Source organism: Arvicola amphibius, chromosome 11 (genome assembly GCF_903992535.2).
Source record: "Arvicola amphibius chromosome 11, mArvAmp1.2, whole genome shotgun sequence".
Taxonomy (NCBI): Eukaryota; Metazoa; Chordata; class Mammalia; order Rodentia; family Cricetidae; genus Arvicola; species Arvicola amphibius.
This window is the reverse complement of record NC_052057.2, coordinates 13,785,655-13,807,129: the sequence shown is the minus strand read 5'-3', so window position 1 is coordinate 13,807,129 and position 21,475 is coordinate 13,785,655.

Below are 21,475 nucleotides of genomic sequence, written 5' to 3'. Positions count from 1 at the left end.
AACGACAGCAGATTTCACCTCCTCAAGAGTCTCCTTGACACCTCACACTATGGTCTTCTTGTTTGTGCATATCCTCAACTCAGAATAAGTTTCTTGCAGACTGGTTCTTCATTAACCTCAGATTTCAAGGACTTTGCCAACTATTTGTATAGTAGGTGCTCATTAAATTTTTAATTACTTTGCTTATGTGACTTTTATTAATACTTGAAATAACACTATATAAGCCACCCTTATCTTGGTACTAGTAATTCAAACACTTTGCTCAAAGATCATAATTAATAAACTATCAAACTGGGATTTGACCTCAAGTTAGTCTCAACAGTCTAATTTCTTTTTCCTTTAAATCATGTTGATATACATATCATAAAGTCTGTATTTTCCCTTAAATAATGTTGCTATACATACCATAAAACACCAAACACTTCTTCTGCTTTGTATTTTGCAACTTGCAAGAAAACAGCCTAAATAGGTTTATTCATCACTTTTAGAACTGAATCAGATCACAGATTTCTTCTAGAAATGATGTGTCCATCTACCAGGAACATGAGAGCTGCATGACTGGTTGGTGTACATCTTGCTGAGAAGGGCTTGGGGCTTTGTCGCAGAACTTCTAATGAGTGCTTAGCTCATGAAATACCTCTGAACTTGGGAATTTAAATAACCTTGGGTCCATTGGATTGTGGGGAGGATTTATATGAGGTATGCGGGGGAGGGAGCAGGGTGATCAGACTTGGAACATGGCAGGAAATTTTTTACACATCGCTGACTGTAGAAGAGAGATGCTAACCCACCAGTTACAGAGCAGTTGCGTGGGTGTTTCTGGGGGTTTCTGCATGGTTTATGGAATCAAGTCCCCAGCAGAGTTGTCACCCACCTCAGTCCTAGTTTGCTGGTCATCATTGTCTTCAGAGTACGTTGACAGTGCAGAGCGGTCCCTGGGTTTAAGCCTAGCAAGCGGCACACAAAGAAGGGTGGCACTGGAGCATGTTACTTCTGAAATGCAGCTCATACCTTGGAAAATATAAAGAAATAATTTCCCAAGATGAAATTGTGTCATCCTCAAAGGGGCTTTCTTTTTCTTTTCTATATTGTGCAACAAAATTCATCAGTTCCCTTATTTTCAAACTAAGCAATATTTGCTGAATGGTCTATAAACTTAAAATTGCAAGCATGTTTTCTTTACATCCATTTATGTGCTGGGACAGTTAGATCCCCAAGGAGAGATAGAAGACTTAGAAATTCAAGCTCTATGAGAATTTAGAGGATGAATAATTGAAATATGAAATAAAACTCTTCTTACAGTATCTAGAATAAACAAATGTTTGCTGTGAATATCACTAATATGATCTCTTCTTCTTCTTCTGTTATGTGGAAACCAGTCAATATCCAGCTATTGGGGGAGAGAGAGAGAGAGAGAGAAAGAGAGAGAGTGGGAGATACCATTGATGCTTCCTGTGAAAATAAAATTAAAATTCAGAATTTATCCAGTGGTTATGCTTTTGTTTGACAATGTCACAGGAGCCATGAATGAAAAATAGAAGGTATCAAAGATTGTTTCTATAGACATGTGCCTCCTTTCAACAATCATTTTGGACACACTAGCTTGAAGCCAACCATTAGGCCAAATTTTTGAATTAGCTTGGTATCACCAAAACATAACAGGATCCCTTTATATCAACATTGAGAAAACTTCATATTACCTTGGAGCTGAGAAATACTTAAAGCTTATATTACATAAAAACTTACACAATTTCTCAAGTAAACATTGGCATTATGAGGTTATTAATTAGCATTTAGTCGTGATGGACTAGTAACATGCTCTAAGTAGTTATATCTGAACTCCGAGAATGAAATATTTATATGTATATGTAGATAAATACATATATATTTATATATTCTGTTGAGCCAAAAGCTAATAGGAAAAAAAGACCAGACCTAAACTCATTGCTGTCAGTACTGAAACATGAAAACATGAAGCTCGATGCCTTAGTCAAACACGCTGCCCAAGACCAGGAGCTGTAGAAAAATGAAAAAAAAAAAAGATTGCACACCCTTACTGCATAAAGCTTCCTAGAATGTATCCTGAGAGAGTGATGGATCACGTGAGAATGCTGTTTGACGACATCTGCCTTCTGGTTGCCCTTCTAGGTCACCCGGGAGTGTGGAAGACATAGCAAGTGGGACTGCTCGCCCTCTGATTGTGCATGTGGCCCAGGGGAGGATGAGTAAGGGGATGTGCAAGGCTCATTCATCCGCCAGCAGCACTGGACACAGGATTAATGCACATTCCTTCAAATTTCCCAGATCCTGTGTTAAAGATCCTGCCCTGTCTTCCCTGTTTTTCAATACTTCGCATTTATGACATTTTTTAATGAAAGGTTTTTGTTTTGATGAGAAGCCCTGTGAGCTTTAGCACAGGCATGTATTCAGGTCACTGCTATGGAAAGGATGAAAACAACGATAGACACATCCCATGGTTTTCTTACGTTGATTCTTCAGTCAAACCAGCCTACATTCCCCAACTCTTAGCAATTGCTAACCTGTCCTCCACCCCATGCCTTCTCTAAACGGCATACAAATGGAGCTATCCACTATGTATGACTGACTGGCTTCTTCTACCTAGCTGGTTGCCTCAGAAGAGCATCATGTTTTGGCAAATACCAGTATTTGAGCCTTTATGTTGATGAATACTATTCCATTTCCTGGTTGGTATTTTGTTGGCTTAGTCCCCCAGAGTTGTTTACAGTTTATGTACAATTGGTAACAGTTTATGCATGGTGCTGTCATAAATATGCATATATAGGTTTTGTATGAATGTAGGTTTTTATTTCCCTTGAGTAAAATCACTAGGTGGATTGCTGCGATACATTATTTATATATGACATTATCAAACTGTCTTCTGAATGGCTCTACTGTAGTGCAGTCATATGAACAATGCCTGAGAGATTCTACACCCCAGTCAGCCCTCCTAGGGTCAGTCAGTTTTATTTTATCATAGCAGTTGCTAATGCGATTTTTCCAGTAAACATTGGACCTTAGGAAATTATTAACCAGTGCTTACTTAGTTCGAGATGGGCTAGAAACATGGGTCATGGTTTCTCTTCTTTGTACGATTAAGCATCAAGCAACAGCTTTGTGCTTCAATCGTTGTCAAGAAATCTTGAAACACATTCTTTAGATTGTACTATTTGTCTTGTTTCAATTCAAACAAGTGTATGGTTGCAGGAAACCATCAAGCATTCTGAAACCACTACCATAAGCTCAGTATGACACCTAAAATACTTGTTATTGCTAGTCATAAACACACCCTGCATTATCTAGATGGCATTCATCTTGACTTACACCAGGTTGGCTTAAATGTTGACATTGAAAAATGTCAGGCTGGGGCAATAGCTCAGTAGGTAGAGTCCTTGTCGTATAGGTGTGAGCAGCTGTATTTGCTCTCCAGAACCAAAATGAGAAAAAGCGAAGCATGTTTGTTGGCATTTCCTTATAATTCTAGGTCTGTGAGGTGGAGACACATGGATGCCGACATTGGCTGGTCAGCCAGTCTGGCCTAGTTGGAGAGGTCCAGATCTTGGGGAGAGACCTTGTCTCAAAGAAAAAGACAGATGGTTCCTAAGAAACGATACCCAAGATTACCATCTGGCCTCCACACCCATGCACATGCACACATGCATTCACACACACATGCAGAAAAGGAAAGTCAAGGAATGCTCAGTATGGGTTCTTTTTTCATTACCACTTATGATGAAACAGAACTCTGGTGGCCCCTTTCACAACCTCACACCAATAAGTATTTGCTGAGTTCTTTCTTTGGGCCAGAAATTTTGCTGGTTATTGGAAATACAATGGTGATAAAAAAAATAAATATAAATGCTTACCTTCAACTGCAAAAAAATAAGAAATAACAAAACAGTAAAAAGATATTGGGAAATTATTAAGCTCTGTAATCTTAGATAGGAGAGCTAGGGGAAGCTTCTGTGAAGGTTCTGCTTGATGAGATGATGGTCAACCTTGCAGATATCTCTGCTACTGAGGGTAGGCCAAGGAAAGAGGAGGGTGGGCTCTAAGACAGCAGCCTACATAGCAAGGACAAAGAGCAGCCAAGACTCAGGGTGGCTGGTACAGAGGGAAATAAGAGCGTAGCAGCCGATGAAAGGACAGAGGACATGGTAGATCACAGTGAATGGTACCGTAAAGCCACTGAAGTGACCACTGCAAGCAGAACACAGGCTTGGGTCCAGAAGTGTAAGTAGAAAAACCAACTTAGAGGCTATTGTTGTAATCCAGGTCAAAGATAACAGCAGTGTGGATCAGGTTATTAGCCAAGGGAAACCCAAATCCACTCACCCTGCTGTTTAGCTATCTGAATAATCTATTAGGATATTGGATTCTGTGGCTATTCCTAAGGCTTGTTTTCAGCACATTGGAATATTACCAATGCTTTTATTTTACCAAATATAAGAGTCTGAGCTTAAAAAATGTATATTAAGTATATTGCAATTCCCAGCCAAAGGTATCCCACTGGAAACCTGAACCCACATAGTCTGGAGATAGCTTCTAACTGAGAAAGAAGCGTGATATTTCATTTTGCTTCATTTTGCTAGCATGATCCATCTTTTGTGTTGAGAGAGAGGCCTTTTCCTGCTATAACCAACCAAGTGAGTACTCCTTGATTCTGTAGTTATCCACAGGCAGTTTGATGAGACAGTCAAATGAAGCTAGCTCTGGGTCTCTTCTGTTGCATCCACACCCTTTATATCAAAGAATTTCCCTGTTGAGTCCTTCAGAACATGCAAAAAGTTTTCGGTATCTAAAAATGAAGAATACTATCTTGGCCAAGTATAATATAACTAGACGGGAAAAACCCTTGGCATTTTTGACTAGGATGACAACACTGTGATGTTTGATCACACATCTGTTTTCTTGCTATTTTGGTAAAGAAAGAAACTCCTTGTTCTCACACGAGTGAGTACTGTTGTTAATCTCCATCAATGGGCTTTCAAAAATCCATCCATGGTCACAAGCATCACCTTTCTCAGAACTACTGACTCCTTCAGGACATATCATCAGGAGGTAGGAACAGAATTATGAAGTGCTTCTCCATGGGCAGAAATGGTTGTGATTTATAGAAAACATGAAGCTGTATTTGAGGCCGTGGTCCATGTTATCTAAGAGCAAAATTCCTTTTCATGATATTGGATAGAGAAGCATGTAGTCTTGCCTTTTTTTTCTCAAAGTAGGGATATACAGAAATATTTTCCAAAGACTGAGAGGGCATGGATGGAACTTAATGGACTAAAAGCCACAGAATTCCACCTTTTTGTTAAGCATTCTCTATAAGGAATATGTTCGAGAACATTCTTTTGATGATTTTTACTTTCCTTCTCCTTCCATAACTACCCTTCTACTTTAAAAAAAAGTGACTGCAGCCACCAAAATGAAGTTCAATCTATTTTTAACTTCTGACCAAAGCAAGAGCTGCAAATAGCATTTCCATGCTCCTTCTCACATTCGAAGGAAGATCAATCATGTCTTCCCCTCTTTCCAAAGAGCTGAGGCAGAATACAATGCCCAATCTATGCCCATTCAAAAGGATGAAGTTCAGGTTGTCCGAGGACACTACAGAGGTCAACAGATTGGTTAAGTGGTCCAAGTGCACAGTAAGAAACATGTCATCTATGCTGAACAAGTGCAACAAGAAAAGGCTAATGGCACAGCTGCCCATGTGGGCATCAACCCCAGCAAGGTAGTTCTTACCAGGCTAAAGCTGGACAAAGACTGCGAAAAGATCCTGGAAAGGAAAGTCAAATGTTTTTTTTTTTTTTTGGTTTTTTTTTTTTTTTTTTTTTTTTTTTTTGGTTTTTCAAGACAGGGTTTCTCTGCAGCTTTAGAGCTTGTCCTGGAGCTAGCTCTTGTAGACCAGGCTGGTCTCGAACTCACAGAGATCTGCCTGCCTCTGCCTCCCGAGTGCTGGGATTAAAGGCATGCACCACCACCGCCCAGCTAGGAAAGTCAAATCTTGACAAGTAGGAAAGGGGAGGGGCAAATAGCAGGAAGAAACAACCGAGAAGATTCGGGAGCAAGGGTGTCTCATACACAGCTTTCATTAAAGACTGCTCAAATAGGAAAAAAAAAGATTAAAAAATTGTATCTTACATTCATCCCAAATTATGTCCACTGAATTTACCAGCATGTTTATCTCCAAGATAAAGAAGTGTTTATGTTGATTTTAAGAAAGACTTAGTCTAATAGCTAGGTGTGCTGCTGACTAGTTTCATGACTTGAGACAAGCTAGACTCATCGGAAAGGAGGGAGCCTCAATTAAGAAAATCCCTCCATAAGATCTGGCTGTAGGCAAGTCTATAGGGAATTTTCTTAATTAGTGATTGATTGGGGAGGGCCCAGCTCATTGTGGGAAATGCCATCACCAGGTTGGTGGTCTCGGGTTCTGTGAGAAAGCAGACTGAGTAAGCCATAGAAAGTAAGCCAGTAAGCAGCACTCCTCTATGTCGTCTTCATTGGTTCCTGTCTCCAAGTTCCTGGCCTGCTTTAGTTCCTGTCCTAACTTCCTTGAGGACGAACTGTGATGGAAAGTGTGAACAGAATCAACCCTTTCCTCCCCACGTTGCTCTACTCACGGTGTTTCATCACAGTGATAGAGACCCTAAGACACTAGGCAACAAATAACATTACAAGTCAATTAGTTTCTAATTATTTGTCTTCAATAAAACTGAAGAGACTCCAGTACAATCGCCAATTGTATTATTTGATGACAAATGCTGATTCTAAGAGTCCATTTTGGATGTTTAGTGACTTGGTCCACAACTAAATTCCTATCCATTCCCATATAGATTTTCAGGCTTATTAAAGATGATAAATAGAAGAAGAATCAATGAATAAACCCCGTTTTTTTGTTAAGAGGTAATTCTTACTCAATAATAGATGATCAATTGGGAACGTGATTTGATTCAGCTCACAAATGATAGTATTCCAATAAGAAAAATTTGACCTTTAATCATTATGTGTCAAATTTGTTGTTTTAATCAAATGCCCATCACCCACAACAATGATGATAATTAAAATGATAGATAACAAATGAGATTTTTAAGATCCTGGAATCTTTACAGTCAGGGCATGACTTTGAAAATCATTCACACTTTTACAGAGAAGTAGCTGGAGTAATCAATGAAGGATTTCACAGTATAAAATTTATATTGTCCTTAATAGGTGAATTTAGCAATCAAACTTTTCACCCCCCTCATTCTGGTGTCCATCTTTCAGCAAGGTTAATGGAGTTAATTTCACCTCAGGTGGAAAACCCTACCTCTAGGGCAGTTCGGACCCTACTTTTGTTGATTCTTTCCTTCCTCCATCATGATTCTTATTTTCTTCTATTTTTTATTGTGCATTGCATTTTATGCAAGTGATCCCTTGAGACTGAAGAAAAGATAGTACCCCCTTGGCTTTGAAGCTTGCCTGTAGCTCTGAACTGTGTTCGAACAGACCCGAGGCTGTCTGCACCTGTCTCTCCATGCCGTTCAACCCTGACTGCAGACAGCTAAGAGGGACAACCTGGACTCTCTTTTCAACAGGGCTTCATGTCAAAGCCTTGGAAAAATTTCAGAAGCCTTCCTGGGCTTTTGCGTTTAGCTGCCAACTTCTGGAGCCATTGGCGATACCTCCCTGCTTACAGCCCAGCTGCTGCTGGCTTTTGTGTCAGCTGGGAGCAGATCTCATTATCTAGTCCTGTTCTTTCCATTCTGCGGCAGGGACAACGTCTCTAGCCTACCTGCCTGCATTAATGCTGCTGCTCTGTCCTTGGAAGAGACCTGGAATGGCCTGGAAGGCACCCCCTTAGTTATTTGGCTGGCTGCTGGCATTTGGTAGCTGAAAGCTCTGAGAGCCTCTAATGTATTTCTGTCAGCAGTTCCTGTGTCCCACAACACTTTCCACCTCTCCTGGGAGTTTGGCCTGGGACAGTATCTGTGTACCTCAGAGAGCCATCCCCCTCGGCATCCTCCTTTGGTCTCCTTGCTTTAGACAAGGAGTACCTTTCATACTCACCAAAGACTGTGAGTGAATATGTGAATAAATGAAAATTCTCGGGGATGAGAGGCCTCCTGGGGACGTAATCCATCAGCCAGCCCTCCAGTAGCTGCTCAATATTCATTTCATATTGGCTGGTACCTTCCCACCCCTCTTTGTGGAGCCGCTACAGATAGCTACTCTCTCATGAGGGACTTGCAACTTTCTGGAGTTTAATTTAGGCATGTTTATACCTTATCGGGCTTTTGTTTTGTTTCAGTAGCCCATTTAGACATCTGTTTTAAAATTTTGTTTCTAAGGGTTGGGAGGATGAATGTTACCGTCAATATCCAAATCAAGAGCCCTGTTCAAATACGGATGAAAGCAAATGCATTGAATCACTGAGTCTGTTAATTCTACTTAAAAGTAATGTTTTAGCTTGATCTTTAAAATTAATATGCATACTATGTCAAGTATTGTATTTTTTAGAACTGCTAACTTTATGATAAAACTTGCACAGGTTGGAGCTGGAGATACGGCTTAGTGCAGTGGCTAAGTGATGTGGGATTCTCCTCTGTATGCTGTGAATACCATTGGTTAATAAAGAAACTGTCTTGGGCCTGTGCAGAAATAGAGGTAGGCAGAGAAAACTAAACTGAATGCTAGGAGAAGGAAGGTGGAGAGAGAGAGAAGTCATGTAGCCCTGCCGGACACAGACTCTGGAACTTTACCCAGTAAGCCACAGCCATGTGGCGATACACAGATTACTAGAAATGGGTTAATTAAGATATAAGAGTTAGCCAATAAGAAGTTAGAGCTAATAGGCCAAGCAGTGATTTAAATAATATGGTTTCCATGTGATTATTTTGGGTCTGAACTGCTGGGCAGCTGGGAAACAAACAAGCGGCCTTCCTCCAACAGCTAAAACTCTTTTGTTGCTCGTGTAGAAGACCTGAGTTCAGTTCCTAGCACCCCCATTAGTTAGGTGGTTCACAACTGCTTGTAACCCAAGCTCAAGGGGACCTAAAACCTTTGTCTGGCCTCTCAAGGCACCTGAACATTTTTAGGAAAGGAGATCCTGGTAACAAGTGGCAACTGAGAAAAATCAGTCAAAGTTAAAAACTACGTGATTATTACTAAAGTGTGTCTCACTGTGTCCATTACTGTTTAAACTTCAACCATTTAAAGCAGTTGCCCTGGGACTCCCTTGGGCAGTGGTGGGAGGATTCCAATGCTAATCCTAATGCCATGGAAACTCACTTATCTGACAACATCTCTCAGTCTCCTTCTTTCTCTTCTCTGTGTCTCTAACACACAGGCACACACATAGAGACACACATACAGACATACACACAGACACACACACACAGTACATGTGAGGTACCATCTGTCCTTCCTGAGGTTTTGTTTTATTTTGTTTTGCTTTTTAATTATATTTATCAGTTTATTTTATATCCACCCACAGTTTACCCTCCCTCCTTTTCTCCCATTCCCTCCCCCAACCTCCCTCTGCACCCCCCTTCACCAATCTACTCCTCCTCTGTTTCTGTTCAGAAAAGGTCAGGTGTTAAGAAACATGGCATATCAGATTGAGGTAAGACTAAGCTCCTCCCCTGTACCAAGGCTGGGAAAGGCAACCCAGTGTGAGGAATAGATTCCCAAAAGACAGACAAACATTAGGGATGGTCCCATTGTTAGGATTCCTACAAGCAGACCAAGCTACACAACTGTTACATCTATGTTGAGGGTCTATGTTGGTCCCATGCAGACTCGCTGGATGTTACTTCAGACTCTGAGTTCCTATGATCCCAGGTTAGTTGTTTCTGTGAGTTTTTCTTGTGATGTTCTTGACCCCTTTGGCTCCTGTAATCCTTCCTCCCTTTCTTCAGCAGGATTCCGTAAGATTAACCCAGTGCTTGGCTGTGGGTCTCTGCATCTGTTTCCATCAGTTACTGGATGAAGGTTCTCTGGTGACAATTGGGGTGGTCACCAATCTGATTACAGGAGATGGCCAGTTCAGGCTACATTGCTAGGCATCTCAGATAGGGCCATCCTTGTAAATTCGTGGGAATCCCCCTTGCACTTGTAATTCCAGTGTTGAGGAGGCAGAAATGAGCAGGTCCCTGGGGCTTGCTGGCCAGACAGCCTAGTTGAATTGACCAACCCTATGTCCCAGTGAGAAAACCTGACTCAAAAAGCTGTATGAACAGCTCCTGATGGAAAACAGAAGCGACTGAACTCTGGCTTCTAGATTCACATGTACACATGCATGCACCACACACACACACACACACACACACACACTCACATGCACGCATTAACACACATACACACTCACACATGCCCCAAGACAGGACTGGGAAGTAAGGATATGTCTTTGAATATCTATGATCACTCACTAGGCTACTGAGAACATTCGAGAGCTTTTTCCAAACCATTCATGATGAGGAATGAATGAAAACCCCATTATTTGCATAAAATGAGTAGTAAACATCCTTTTCCTGTTCTTTTTCCGAGCAATGAAACCTTTCAGAAAATATCTGCTTGAATTCTGACATAGCTACAGTGGCTCCTGGTAGCAAACCTCACCTTCTATATGATGGATTTCATTGTTTTCTTGAGAGGTAGCATGACATCCCATTTCTGGTTCATATGTTCTAGAAAAAAAATGTAAGCATATTGTCAGTCATGTAATTGATATACAGCACTTCTTGACATGTCTATTTTTAATTAAAACACATTTTAATTAAAAAAGGAGAGAGCAATTTTAAGAAGAGACGCTCTCTGCCAGATGGCGATTCCTAATTTACCTCGAATGTGTCGGGTGCCGTGATTCACTTTGCGTTAGCTTGGGCTTGTGTGCTGTCGAGAATAGTAATTTTATTATGAAGAATAATCGCTCCCAGCATCCCTTCTAAGCGAGGGAAGTTGGTGTGGTCCCTGGGATGCGTCACTGTACCTTGTAGCGATTCCGCCTAGAATTCTAAGGGCATGAGCAAGAGTATTGTGTAAAAGTTTAATGCCTGCACTCCCGGGGAAGACTAGAAGTCTATTTCTTCATTAATAAATAAAACACCTGAGATCTCAGTTTGGGATTTGCAAATGCGAGGTGACTTTAGTGCAATTCCTTGGAACCAGAGCATCCTGCAGGGTAGGGGCCCATTTATGGAGGTGGACAGGGCTTCTAATAGGGCAGGGCGGGGGATCCTGATGCTCTTCCTTGACGTTTCCCTACAGCTTCCCATCCCTCCGCCAGAGTTCTTCACAAGCTCTGTCCTCCACAGAGATACCCCATAGAGTCCACATGTACGGATTGCAGAAGCTTGCAACTATATCCATACCAAAGGAAGTAGTTCTGTGTCTGTGGGCTCTGGGGAGAAAGGGCTGGGCAGAAAGCGGCTCCTAGTGAGAGGGAGCAAATGGAACTGACCATGAGGAATCATGAATCACAGCCCTTGCATATAGTTATAGCATAGAAAAATGATCAGAGTCGACGCATCATACAGGAAACCCGTCTTAGTAGACACTTCACCAACATCTGTCAGTTCTTCAGTGATACAAAACTACAGGCACACGCCTCCCTGTGAAACTGCAGTCTCACGGGTGGTATAATGACCAGGTCTAAATGCAATATGCTTTCTTAACAGTGCAAAATATTTCATTAATAGGTAATCCAGCAACATCTTTCAGTTAGTTCTACCGGATTCAAATATTCTGCTATCTGCAGAAATCCCAGTGGCATTGATGTATTGGTTTTTCTTTAATCTCTTTGGGATGGGTGGGGAGAGTGGGACAAGAAAAACTACTCTAGAGTATATTTAGGAGATGAAGTAAACCAAAGTGATTGTTTTAATCAAGCTTTGGGGTTTGTCATTTTAATCATTCACAAGAAAGGTTTTTTTTTTTCTTGCCCAGATCCAATCTCTGAGTCATAATTAGTGGTAAAATAGCTCAAAAGGGAGAATATAAATTGAAGTCATTGTCAAGAACAATCATGCCTTTCAAAATTCAATGCCTTTTTTTTTTTTATCCTGGAAGACATATATCCCAAAGTGAAAAGAGGAAACAGTTCAAGGAACTTGGTGAGAAGACTGAGCTTTTTAATGTTGTTTCACGGGTCTGAGTGTTGAAGTCAGGTTCTGAGCACAGGCTTTAGGAATGCCAGGCTAGGATGTGCTCGTGATTCTTACCAGCTCTACAGTGTGCAGGAAGCCTGACTAGGAAGCTACAGTAAACAGCTGTCAGCACTGATGGTCTTTGATAAGCACCAAGTTGCTCCTCTTGGGATTCAAACGTACTTGTGGCTCATAGCTCAAGCATCCCACTCAGGCTCCGATGCAACTAAATCCCACAAATCCCCCATCACAGGTTTTACCAGATGAGAACGGGGTTGAGGAAGAATGTGTCCTCAGAAGGCAGTGTTCTGGCGTCACAGATCTTGAGGTAAATGTTAACCTTGGCAAACACAGTTCAGCTTCTAAATACCAAAGTGTATTTACACAAAGGGTAAGAGAAATGATTCATTACTTTTACCCAAATCTGGTTGATTTGGCATAGCTGCCATTTATCTATCTAACGCCTACTTTTTATATTAGTTTACTTTACACTGGCATGATTTTGAGGGTTTTTAGATCTTTTAAATTTGCATTTCAAAGTAGCTATAAAATATGTATTCCATGGCAAAACATTAGCATAAAGTGATTCGATATTATACATTCTGTCGGAAATGCCAGAAAGAATTCCACAACTATTGCATTTCCATCTGGCAGCATCTTCCTACACTGAATATTTGCATAAATATTTCAGCAATAAAGTAAAATTATGAAACATAAACTCTTTAGGTTATATTCCAAATTGATAACCTCTTCAAAATTTAATAAGCCAAGGAAGTGTGCAATTGTAAGGAAAGTACTATAGTGCTTCCACCCATTTGTACTGTCCTGGTGGAACAGCTCATTCATATCTTACCTTTCCTGTCCCCGAGGGATGACTGGTTGGGAAAAAAAAAGCCCTACTCAATATATGCATGAATGTTTAGTAGTCTGGCTGCGTTTCCTGAAACACTGTTTAGCCTGAATGCAGGAGTTCTTGGCTTGGTCACTGCAGTGGGACTAGCATGTGATTGAGCAAGAACTCGCTATTTTGTATAATGAATGACTTTGTTTTTTAGTGCAAAAATAACATTTGTCCTCAGATTTACAATTTCCAGGATTGGTGGTGATTGGGATGCTCACCAAGTTTCCAGACAGTCGTTTGATTTCCCCCAGTGATAATGGACAGCATTTACATCTGCCCCCAAATTTTGAGGTAATGTTTCACGGTCTCTGATGTAAGTGGAGACATGCATACGAGGGTCTTCATACACTGCTTTTCTTAATATTATTCTGCAAGCATTATTATACGTTAAGAGATAGCTAGAGATCTCCAGGTATATTCAGACAGAACTGGATTAAGAATTTTACTCTACTACTTATTAACTCTGTGATCATTGGCAAGTTCCTTAAAACCAATTCAAAGGACTGGCTCTATAACACCAGCCACTGGAACTGTTCCATGAGTGAGGGTGACAGTCTGTGTCAGGTACATAGTTAACAGCTCAGTGCTTGGCATGAGGAAAGGTTCAAGAAACACAGGGTTTTGCTACCGAAACAGTTCTCATTTTAGTTATTGCTGCCATTATACCCATGAGTCCACGCTACGCTAAATAACTTCTGCCATACACAGCTAGCTTACATGGTTTAATGGAGAAAGTATTGGCCTGAGACACAGGCACTTGAGTTCTGTTCCAGACCCATCACCTCCTAGTGTCTTCCAGCAGGTATCTATGTTCTTGAACCTCAAGGAGAGGCCTGAAGATGATGGGCAAGACTCCTTCCAGGCCTAACTTTCTATAAGGCATTTCTTCAGAAGTAAGCAGTGATTTTGGAGCCCTAACCATTTACCCTCTATCGAAACATTCTGGCCTTCTTCCCATTGCGACCATATGAGGGGAATCCATGTTTGCTGGGCATGATTGAGTTCTACTCTTATCAGTGGGAAGATGATTGGTCCTAAAAAATAAATATAATATTCAGTGTGTGGGTAATATGCAGGTCTCTGGATTACCAAGGAATACTAGAAATGTTGGGTGACGTATCTCTACATGTAGCACTGGCTATTATAAGTGTTTTTTTGCCTTGTAATGTAAAGAAATCAGAATTTACAGGGAACCCATTGACCAGTCAGCTTCCCTGGAAAGTGGGGTTTTGCCATCACAGAGACACCAGGAGAGTGGTAATTTTCTGATACTTCAGGGATATGGGCTAATAGTTTGAAGGTATTGAATAATTGTTGTCGTCTTTGTCTACATTAGGTTGTCAAAGGAATGCAAAGAGTAGGGCCGAGGAGCAAGGACTATGGCACAGTGTGAGTCACATTTGTGAGGAACTCAGTGGTATGAAACCCTAAGACAACTGGTGGGGGAAGTGTTCTGTCTGTGAACTAGAGATCTATAATTTTTATTTGTTTGATAGCACTATTCTTTTTACTGGATCCAATATTTTATTTTATTTATTTTTTAATTGTTTCTATTGAACTATATATTTTTCTCTGTTCCCATCCTTTCCTCCCCACTCCCTTTCTACCCTCTCCCATGGGCCCTATGCTCCCAATTTACTCAACAGATCTTGTCTTTTTCTACTCCCCATGTAGATTAGATCCATGTATGTCTCTCTTAGGATCCTCTTCGTTGTCTAAATTCTCTGTGATTGTAAATTGTAGGCTGTTTTCCTTTGCTTTGTGTCTAAAAGTCACTTATGAGTAAGTACATATGATATCTATCTTTCTGGGTCTAGGTTACTTCACTCAATATAATGTTTCCTAGATCCATCCATTTGCCTGAAAATTTCAAGAGTCATTATGTTTTTCTGTTGTGTGGTACTCCATTGTGTAAATGTACCACATCTTCTTTATCCATTCTTTAGTCAAGGGGCATTTAGGTTGTTTCCAGGTTCTGGCTATGACAAACAATGCTGCTATGAACATAGATGAGCACATGTCCTTAAGGTATGAGTGAGCATCCTTTGGATATATACCCTAAAGGGGTATTGCTGGGTCTTGAGGTAGGTTGCTTCCTGATTTTCTGAGAACTCACAATAGCACTCTTCTTATTGTCTGATCATGAAGCAGGCTGTAAGGCAGCAGTATTGACGCCACAAGTGTGACATTGCCATTCTCTTCCTCCTCTAGTTATCTTTAGGGATTTTTTTGGTCAAAGATTTGGATAATTTCTTCATCCAGGGAGGTTCAAACCATGTTAGTGCTATCTGTTATCACTATATATGCAAGGTATAGGAGATATTGTTTCTATGTTATTATTAGTAATATAATGTTATAAAGGCTGAACGTTCCTGTTTCATAGCAATGCAAGTAAAACATTTTTAAAGATTTATTTCATTTTTAATTATGTGACTCTGTGTGTGTGTGTGTGTGTGTGTGTGTGTGCGTGTGAGTATGGAGATATGAATAAAGGTGTCTGAAGAGTATGTCAGATCCCATGAACCTAGAGTCACACGGGGCTGTGAACCACCCAACGTGGATGTTGGGATCTATAGTCTAATACTCTGCCAGACGAGCAAGTATTCTTAACCACTGAGCATTCTCTCTAGCCCCCAAATGGAGATTTTAAAGACTGAACTGAACAGTCTATCAAAATTTGCTTAGAAAGTATGAGCCAAGGACAGCCCCACAGATGCTGTGGTCCAGACTCAGGATTACTGTCACAGCTGATTACTAACCCACAGTCACCAAGGACTTCCGTCGTCCCATGCTCTACATGTGTCTCTGTTTTTAATAACATCACACTTTAGCTTCTCAATTATGCTGCAGTTAGGGAGTCAAAATTTGGAGGAACAAAGAAAAGGAAACTTTATCCTCATCACGCTGGTGCAGGCTGATATCCCAGCTATTTGGAAAGGTGAGGCAGGAGGATTCCAAGACAGAGGACATCACGAGCTATTCAATGAGTCATATACCACTGACTTCAAGACCCCATCTCAAATGTCAGGGGAAAAGTGGTGGTGCAGCTCAATGGTAGAGTTCCTGATGAGCATAGGCAAGTCCCTGGATCTTCTACCAGTACTACTCACACACACACACACACACACACACACACACACACACACACGCCTGTGCACACACAAATACACACATACACTTTAATTAGGGTTTCTATTGCTACAGCAAAATACCATGACTGAAAAAACTTGGGGATCCGGAAAGGAGTTTACTAAGGTTACACTTCCACATCATAATTCGTCACTGGAAAAAGTCAGGACAGGAGCTCAAAAGGAGAAGGATCAAGGAGGTAGGAGCTGATGTGGAGGTCACAAAGGATGTTGCCTACTGACTTGCTCTCTATGGCTTTCTCAGTTCAGTCTGCTTTCTTATAGAACCCAAGACTACCAGCCAAAGGGTGGCACCACCCACTGTGGGCTGGACCCCCCACATCAGGCAGTGAACAGTATCTCCAAGACTGTAAGCATTATTCTTTCCTCGACATCTTTCCATCAAGATTTCTGGTGAAATATTTTATGTGTGTGAAAGTTTGGAAATTATACAGTAAAGTGGATTTATAAATGTTTATCCTAAGATATGAATTTGAAGCTATTAAACTTTGTAATCTGAAAATCATTAGATTTTTTTCTCATTTCAAAATAGGAGTGTTTAATATAGGAATTAAAAAGCACAGTCATTATCTTTCAAATTAGCCAGTTATTTGAATATACACTTTCAAAGAGAACTAAGACACCAAGTCTGAGATTTCTTGGGAAAATCGATTAATTATTTCAAAATTCTTTTCATTTATAAAAGAAAAGTAGATAAATCATACTATTCTGGAAATGATAGGAGCCATGACCTAAATACAAGACAGAAAACATTTAAGAATAAATGTGTGCATTACTTGAAAAATTGCTTCTCTAGTAAGACTCTCGTGGTGTCTTCTCTTCAGAGACTGGTGGAGAGTCTCAGAATCTGATGGAGGCTATGATGTGTCAATCTTGGCTTGAACAGTTCCAGAGACTGTCATGTTCACATGGTTGGGAGGCTGAAGAAACAGTCCTCTGTCTGTAAATCAATCTGTGGTGGTCATGTCTCATTGTATGTGCTTAGCTGTGCAGGTGTGAAGGTGTCCATTTTGCATGAGGAAGTCAGTTTTTGGAGAAATCACACCCAAAGTTCTTCGCAAGTGCAATCTTTTCTCAAACACACTGCTTACTCTTGTAACCATTTCAATGTTACTTGCATTCTTGTGTCTTCCAAGAGTCAGAGGAAAGTAGCCAGCACCCTGTGCTGTGCATCTCTCACAGAATAGCCACAGAGCTAATGCATGTAGCCATGCATGCTGTTGCAACCTGTGGGATGCAGTAGTGTGTGGAAGATGGGTTTGCAAGAGAACTTTTAGAAAAAGAGTTTTTCACTATCTCCCGGTGGATTAAAAGCCAGGTCATTCATTGCACATGAGCACAGAGGAAGATGGGAAGAGAAAGCATAGATCTATGGGCCAAGGAATGCTAACATTTGTCAAACTGCTGTCATACAAAAGGAGGGAGCTGATTTTTGACAGGAAGACAATGGGTCTGGCTAGCCGGCTTATTTGTGGCAGATTAAAACAAAAACACCCATTGGCTTCATCAGTAAGGGGGTTACAGGCCATAAACAGTAGATTTTCTATACCATTGAGGTGAACTTTTTTTTGTCTTCCTGATCTATTTTGTATGAGTACATTTGGCATGCACTTGTGTATGTGCACATGTGTGCATGCATGTGGGTGGGTGCATGTGTGTGCATGTGCACATGTGCATGCACGTGCAGGTGTGTGTGCATGCGTGTGTGTGCATGTGTGTGTATGTGTGTGAATGTAGGGGGGCACATGTCATGGTGCATCCATGGAGGTCCAAGGACAACTTCGGTCTCCGCCTTGATTGAGACAGGTTCTCTTTGCTGGTTTTCCGCTGCACACACTGGACAAGCTGGCCTGCATGGCAGGAGAATCTCCTCTCTCCACCTCCCATATCTTCAAAGGAGACACTTGAACTACGCACTGAAACTGGCTTTTCATGTGTTTCGGGATTTGGATTCAAGTCCTCACTCTTGCACAAAACTCACTTTTACCCAGTCAGCCATTTCTCCAGCCTCTGATGCATCTGCCTATTTGTTTATAATTCTTCCTATTAAAGAATAAAAAGTATTCTTTTCCTCCTACTCGGTAAGCCATGATTCATATAAGCCTGAATAGATAGATCCCTTGCTTTGGCGTGGGGTAGGGATGGGGTCACTAAGGAACTTCATGTTACAGGACAAGGAGCAGAGGGAACAGAGAACATAGTTCAGATCATGGCCCTGACCTGTGTTGGGGAAGAGTGCAGGAGTCCCAAAGCCACGCACATCTTGTCTGCTCTATTTCCCAACAGGGTTCACAAGACTTTGTTCATTTTAATAATGACACCAACAGTTCCTTTGCCTCAAACACATGTGCTTTTCTGTATCAATAAAGCACCTATAAAGCTTTAGGTCTCAGGCTAAATGTATGATTGCCGTGTAAAATACAAAATGCCTACCTAGGTGTGGTGACCTGCAATCCTAGTACTGGAAGGGAAGTTAGAGGCAAGGGGACCCTCTGTTCTAGGCCGGCCTGGGTACATATCAAGGCCTCTTCTCACAAGCAAACAAATAAAATATGCTTGACCAAACCTGCATCTCAGATAAACAACAAACACTCATTAAGAGAACTGTATCCCAGATACTACTGCAGTGTGTACACACATGCACACATGCACATGCACACAAGCACACACACACATATATACATGCACACACATACACACACAAAGAAGTCAACGTGGTAACTATAAGAAACTCAAATTTAAAGAACCTTTTTTTTTACTGATTTTTTAAAAATAATTTCAAAGTCACCTGTAGTTATGAAAAACAATACAGGGAACACTTGTGTACCCCTTACCTAGCTTTCTTCCATCGGAACACCTTTTATTGCTATATCAAAAAACTGACAAAGACTCAGTACACTAACTTTAAGTAATTTCACCTCCTGGAACAAAAGGAAAGAAAGAGAAAAACCTCATCATTTAGTTGATTCAATTTCTTCACATGCTAATCAGTGTGACCGTCCCGGTCAAGACAGAACCACCAAGTGCTCGCTGAACCGCCCTTTAATGCCATCATCTCGCTGCTTGGGAGCCATCGATCCAACCCCATCTTTAATTTCCTAAGAGATGAACATTTTAATGACAGTGATTTCAACCTTAACATGCCAAAAACTTCTGTCAGAACCATGATTTCAAAGATAATGCTTAGGAGCTTAGGATCAAAGTAACTCAGTTAGTTAAATTTTTTAAGCAGTCAATTTAAGTGAACAAGGTAAGTTATTCAGGTGATGTAAAGGTTTGACCAAAATTGTGAAGAGGATAGTTAGGCAGTGTGCTTGGGGGTGGAACGTACAAGGAGAATGGATCTATTTGAATGTGGGGGAGACCATCTGCTCGCTAATGGTTCTAAAAGTCACCCTGAACTGGCTGGGCATGCCAGCCCAATGTGCTGGCTCAGTGTTCAGGACTCGGTTACACATGTAGCTGTTCGTCTCACACTTGAGCAGACCCAGGAAGCTAAGTCCAGAAGAGTCTTTGTATAACCTGCCCGATGGGCTAGGAGAATAGATACTTAGGAGAGAACAGAGTCTCAACGTTTAAAGTTCTTAGGGGAAACAGCTTTCCTTTCCACTTATGATTCATACTTGTTGAGTCGAAAAGGAAAACAAAGTATGAATTAGAACACTGTGTGGGCTTTAGTCTTCCCATAAGGCAATGGGAAGAATAATCTGCTATCTATCTGTCTGTCTATCTTCTATCATCTATATAATCTATCATCTATCTATCTATCTATCTATCTATAAAATTAAGCCTTTGCTGTATATGAAAGAAGGAAAAATTAGGGTTAAAATTATAGCACTGGAGTATGAGCTGCCTCTGCTCTTTTTTTGATTATGTTCTTCATTTTTTAATAAAAATCTTTATTTAAATTTATGACAAAAACTGACATTGTGGTGTGAAGTTTACACTTAAACAGGCTGTCCACAGACATCTAATGCATAGCTGAAAAGATATGTCTAAATGCGGGTCTCCACCGTGCCAAGAACTGATGGCTCTTATGATTCAAGACAGAGAAATTTGGACATCAGTTGGTCTGGATAGTTTGTATTCTCATGTAAATCACTACTCCAATAAGAAGATTTCCTGAGTAAACTGGGAGCATGGGGATCATGGGAGGTGTTTGTTTGGAGGGGAGAAGAAAAAAATATATAGCTCAATAAAATCTATAAAAAAGAATGGTGATCTGAGATCTGGCTTGTGGGGTCTTTTAATCCTTGAACTAACTAACCAGCATTTGTCCTGTCAGTGACTGAACCCTGAATCTTGCAGTTTTGGAGTTCAAAGGTAAAAAAGAAGTTCCAAGACTTTGCACCCTAAGAATACAGTTAGCCCCCTAAGAATACAGTTAGCCCTCTCTCCAATCTTCCAAACTCCCCAGCCACCCCTTGAGCAAGTGACTTGGATGAGCAAACTGACATACATAACTTCATAACCGGAAAGGGTCCTTTCCTGCAGTCTCAGGAATCAGAACCCGAGGCAGGACGCTCTGCCTCGGCTGCTCTCCACCAAAGGACTGCCCCTCTTCAGTGCCCATCTGCAAAATGGCAGCTTTGGTAACTCAGGAACTGGCTTTGTCTTCTGGGGGCCACATTGAGCTCAGGTAAGGAATGCCTGGCCTGTAGGTTCAGCACGCTCAGCATTTTAATAGTCTCTCACTGCCCTCATTCACTGTGTCAGTGGGAAAAAAAATTAAAGGCGAAAGATCCAGGACATAGAACCAAATTATCAATTAACTGTTTGTACTATTGTTCCACCAGTTCTCAGTCATGCACCAAATGTTAACCAAACTGCTCAGTCATCTCCCTTCCTCCCTGGCCCTTCCCCCCAACTCCCAATGAAAATATACCAATAAAAACCCCATACATGCTTAGGTCCCCAGGAAATGGATATCAATTCCATTGAGCCCTTCATTCACCAGAGTTGCCCTCAAAGCAAGACTGGTAACTCTGCGGGTTACTTCTAGAATTCATGATCATTTCAATTTAGGGAATCCAAAAGCTACAAATTGTTTTATTTCCCAGTGAAATATAAATTGCATTTGTTAACAACAAAAAAAACTAAGTTCCCCACCCCAGAGCTATTGTCTTTGTATCTGTATTTTCATTTTCTGTGATGTTCTAAACAGTAACAATTTGAAAAGAAACTCCTTGGCTTACAGGACAACCAACCAATTTGTTATTTCAGTGAGATTCACTCCATAATTCTATTACTTTCTAAACGAAAGTTAGTCAGCTTTCACC